Below are 5,787 nucleotides of genomic sequence, written 5' to 3' on the forward strand. Positions count from 1 at the left end.
ATTCACATAAACATATATATATATATATATATATATATATATATATATATCCTAAAAAATATGTAGATCAAGACCTTAAAAAATTATTTTCAACTCTAAGCTAAGCATGCAAAAGTTTCATTATTTTAATTAAAAGTAGTTAAGACTTAAGTGAAGTATACTACTTTGAAAAGTATTTTTTAAAAAATTTATTTAGAGTTATCATAAAAGGTGAGCTTGAGTATAAAATTAACTAGGGATTAAAAAATTTAAAATTTATCAAATAGATCAATTATTAATTAACTCTATTAATTATGATTTTTTTTGAAAGAGAAAAAATTATGACATAGAAAGAGGAGAAAAAACATTATGGCGTAGAAAGAAGAGAAAAGTATTGGCCTTCTTGTTTTGATGATGTTTAACTAACAATTTACCACTAATGTTGTTTGTCTAGTATTTGTGTTTTCTTATTTATTATAGACAAACAACGTAGTTAGAGGATGAATGGATTGCGCCACAATGATCATATCCAAAGGAGGTTGGCGGAATGTCGGTGAAGCCTTACAATTCAAAGTTAAAGATCAAGTTCATGCTTCATCCGCAAGTGTACCAAGTCAAGCTTAATTGAAGATCAAGATCAAGCTTGGGTAATCTAGTTTAGATTTTATATTATGTGTGTTAGATACTCTAAGCTCAATATCATATACACACACATTTATTGGTTTCTTCGTATATATATATAGTTATATATATATACATAAGTTTTGGTTTCTATGCATATATATAGTTATATATATACATACATGTGTTTCTGAGTTTTCATGTTTATAAATATGAAATCACATGTTTCATATTTATTATTGTGTTTTAGTATATATTGCATATAATATGCAATTTTGTGAAAATATTGTTTTCTTAGTTTTTGGACTTAACAATAATCATATACATATTTTATTAAGTCTACAAAATTATTGTGCAAAATTTCAAAACATGATTTAGCCTAAATGTCAAAATTCACATGTTTACATTTTCGTGTTTTGGACTATTTTTGCAAAATGATGATTTTTCATAAATGAGAAATGCAATTTGGAAAATTCTTTTTGTAACATGTTCATTTACATGTTTATATACATTTCCCAAAGTTTCATATTTTCTGGACTTCATTTATTATTTTTTATAATTTTCCAAAAGTCTCAAAATCTGTTTTAAAATCAGTTTTGGAATGTATCAGTCCTCGGTCGACCGCACCGGTCGACCGCTCATGTGATCATTCGTCAGTGGGCAGCAGAGAGTTTGTCGGTCGACCGCACCGGTCGACCAAGAGCTCGAAATTTCCATTGGTTGACCGCACCGATCGACCGAATAAGTCTCTGCTCTTCTTCTTAGATTGGGATCTGGATCGTGGTCGACCGCGAATTTTTTTGGTCGACCGCCGCTCAGTCAGATTCCTTCCAACGGCTATTTTTGTTACCGTTGGCTACGGCTGTTTTTGTCTTTTGCTTGGGGGTTTTTGGCTGAGATTTTGAGTGGGTATAAATACCCCATTGCTGTTCTCTTTCAAAACATCTAAGAAGTTTTTAAACAAGGTTTTAAACAAGGGCTTAAGCTTGTTTAGTTTTGGTTTAAGTTTGTTTTGGGTTTGCTGTTACAAAGAGGAGTTTACATCAACTATTGAAGAGTTCATCTTCAACATTTCATCATCCTCTCTTTGTGTTTATAGAGAAGTTTCCTTAACTCTATTTCCTAGCATTTCTACTATTGTATTTCATATCAATCTTATTGCTAGTTCTTATTGAGTTAAGTTTTTATTGAATCTCATTGTTACACACACCCACATGAGCTTATTGTATTTGCATACTGCATTCATAATATATTTGGGGTTGTGAGAGTTGTAACATTGAGTGTGAGCTTTCATTGTGTTCTCATCTATAGTAGAGAACAAACAATTATTGTATTGAGCCTAATTGTGAGATTCACTTTGTAATACACTTGTACACCGAGTGAGGAGTGTGTGGTGAGAGTCGGGGATCATTCCAAGAGGAGTGGCGTCGGGTGACGAACCTAGGGAGAGGTTGTAACCGAGCACTTGAGGAGGAGGACATGGGCTAGGACCAACACTTAGGGCTTCCAAACCGGGTTGTGATAGTGGATTTCTCCCCGGGAGTGGGGAGCGGAGACGTAGGACGGAAGGTCCGAACTCCGTGATCATATTGCTTGTTTGAGTTTGTCTTTGGCGTATTTATTTTTGCATTTATCTTATATCGCTAATTGTGCATTGCTCATTTATTTCATCCACTATCTTATTTAGATTATTTACCCTTGTCTTGTTTATATTTCCTTACATATATTTCTATCATATAGGATATATCTCATTGTTCATATTGCTTATCCTAGCTTATATTTTTATTGTATTTCATACTTGCTAGGATAACTTGTTAATTAAGTTTAATTAGCATATAATCAGATTAGATTAGCATAAGACCCTAATCACCCCCCCTCCAGGGTCTACAATTGGTATCAGAGCTTGGTGCTCTTTGATTTAAGGTCTAATCGCCTTGAGTTAAAGATCCAAGTTAGCTTATTGTGCTTATCTAATTTTGAGCTTTATTTGTATCTTGCTTGCCTTTTATTTTATGGATATGCATGGTTTAGGTTATGCCATCAATATTGCTCCTAGATTAGATAATTTTCCCTATGCCCAATGGTGTGTTAGATTTAAACTTTTTGTTCAATCTAAACACTTTGATTTATATGAAATTATAGATGATGCTTATATTGTGCCCACTATGGAGAAATCCAAGTGGAATAAGAATGATCATCGTATGTTTACAATGAACAATATTTTGTTAGAATATTTGCTAAATGTTTTTAATTCATCTATGTCTAACAAGTTTGTTAATTTTCATAGTGCTTACAAACTTTGAAAATTTATAGAAGCACATCAAGGGGACTTGGAGGCAATCCAACAAGCTTTGGAGGATCCGACTTCAAGTTCATATGGAGCATCATGCACACGGCCACTAGGCGATAGCCCTAGTGAGGTTTGCGAGTTTGAAACCATGATTTATCTAGTGATGAAATTGCTTGTGCTAGTGAAAAATTGTTGCATGCCTATAACTTATTGCATAAAATTTTTATTGATTTAAAAAACAAGCATGAGGATTTGAAATCCGATCATGAGTTGTTAGCATCTAAGTTTGATACTATTTCTAATGAAAATATGATCCTTAAAGAAAACAATGAAAAGTTAAAATTGGATCATGATTCTTTGCTTTCAAACTTTGCTAAGTTAACTCATGAAAGAGATAATGTCATGCTAGAAGTAGTAGCTATTAGAAATGATTTTGATAACCATACATGCTCTACTTCTATTATCAATGATGTTGTGCATAATGATGATTTGAATCTTGTTAAGGAACGCATATCATGCTTAGATTCAACTTTAAAAACATGCATTGATAACCATAAGAAACTTATGGACAAGTGTGCTAAATCTAGCGCTACAAAATCACCTACACACTATGCACACTTGTATAGCAAAGTTTATAAGTGCTCCTTTTGTGGTCGTAAATGCCATTTAGCTAAATTTTGCTATGATGCACAAAAACATAAGAATATTAATCCTACTTGTGCATCTCATCAAGTTTCTTCATCACATGTACACACACATGCACCTATTTCTCATCATAAGCATGCTCATGTGTATCATTGTGATTTTTGTGGTAGAGTTGGTCACTTAGCTAAGTTTTGTTTTGATTTGCAAAAAGGTTCTAAATCGCAAAATATTTCAAGCAGACCAACATTGTTTCAAAATGTTTCTCATTTGCAAAATAATCTTAAAAGACCATCTTTATTTGCAAATGTTCCACGTGCACCTTTTAATGGTCAACATAATCAAATGCTTCCTTTTCATTGTACATATTGCAATCGGAAGGGTCATTTGAGTGACTATTGCTATGATTGATCCCATGCACCACATATGCCCAAGAGGGTTCATAACTCTAGGGCTTTGAGTTTAAATGATAGGGGTCATGTCCCTAAATCTTTTGGTACCAAGAGTTCTTGGGTACCAAAATAAATTTAATTTTTAAATCAAGAATTTTAGTGTTCTTATTTTTTCTTTTTGAAAATTATGTTTTAAAATCTTTTGGTTATGAAAACAATTTTTCTTTGATCAAATTCTTTTGTTTCCATGATTATTAATTTTGTTTTGATGAGAAGTTTGTATTTATATAACCCTACGGATTATTGGGTGTTTATTCCCAAATCTTGTTTACCGGATACTAAAATATTCATATGGGTTGATACTAGCTCAAGAGCTAGATAGAGTTGCCTCTCTTGATTTTTGAAAATCAATGATGGTTTGGTTTTATGTGATTGTGGTTGATTTATGATTTCATTTGGCTGATTTATTTTCTTTCGAAAACTCTTTTTGCATGATTCTCATGTTATTCTCTCATTTGTTTTCATAAATCTATTTTTACATTTTTTTGTGTTAATGAGACACTATTTTTCACTTTGATATATTTATATATGTTCTCATTTGTCTTTTTGTATGTGAGTGATATTTAGCATATTCATGTATGCTTGCTCACATGTTTTGCCTTGATCTTTATTGCATATATTTTATATGGCATTTTGATAGGGGGAGCTATTCCCTATTCTATGTTTTATACTCACCTATGCTTATTGATAGGGGGAGCTTTCGCTCTCTTAATTCTTTTGTTCCCTTTTTGATGTTGTCAAAGGGAGAGAAATATTGTGAGTATATTCTTTCTTGTTTATATGCATGTGAATTATAAATTATATATTCATTTCCTTCATGCATATATTTTTTTTTGTAAATTATTTGTTATCATCAAAAAGGGGGAGATTGTTGGCCTTCTTATTTTGATGATGTTTAACAAATAAATTATCACTAATGTTGTTTGTCTAGTATTTGTGTTTTCTTATTTATTATAGACAAACAACGTAGTTGGAGGATGGATGGATTGCGCCACAACGATCATATCCAAAGGAGGTTGGCGGAATATCGGTGAAGCCTTGCAATTCAAAGTTAAAGATCAAGTTCAAGCTTCATCCGCAAGTGTACCAAGTCAAGCTTAATTAAAGATCAAGATCAAGCTTAGGTAATCTAGTTTAGATTTTATATTATGTGTGTTAGATACTCTAAGCTCAATATCATATACACACACACAGTTATTGGTTTCTTCGTATATCTATATAGTTATATAGATATACATAAGTTTTGGTTTCTATGCATATATATAGTTATATATTTGTGAAAATATTATATTCTTAGTTTTTGGACTTAACAATAATCATATACATATTTTATTAAGTGTACAAAATCATTGTGCAAAGTTTCAAAACATGGTTTAGCCTAAATATCAAAATTCACATGTTTACATTTTCGTGTTTTGGACTATTTTTGCAAAATGATGATTTTTCACAAATGGGAAATGCAATTTGGAAAATTCGTTTTCATTTACATGTTTATATACATTTCCCAAAGTTTCATAGTTTCTGGACTTCATTTGTTATTTTTGACAATTTTCCAAAAGTCTCAAAATTTGTTTTAAAATCAGTTTTGGAATGTATCAGTCCTCGGTCGACCGCACCGATCGACCGCTCATGTGATCATTCGTCAGTGGGCAGCAGAGAGTTTGTCGGTCGACCGCACCGGTCGACCGAGAGCTCGAAATTTCCATCGGTCGACCGCACTGGTCGACCGAATAAGTCTCTGCTCATTTTCTCAGATTGGGATCTGGATCGCGGTCGACCGCGAATTTTTTCGGTCGACCGCCG

At 32.4% G+C, this 5,787-nt stretch overlaps 1 protein-coding gene across 1 annotated transcript in view; it reads right to left on the minus strand.

Annotated features, from left to right (window-relative positions):
* Positions 1-5,787, minus strand: part of LOC109826560 — a 29,414-nt gene that overhangs the window by 2,117 nt on the left and 21,510 nt on the right. The gene's annotated exons all lie outside the window — the stretch shown is intronic.

This window comes from Asparagus officinalis, chromosome 10 (assembly GCF_001876935.1).
Source record: "Asparagus officinalis chromosome 10, Aspof.V1, whole genome shotgun sequence".
Classification (NCBI taxonomy): Eukaryota; Viridiplantae; Streptophyta; class Magnoliopsida; order Asparagales; family Asparagaceae; genus Asparagus; species Asparagus officinalis.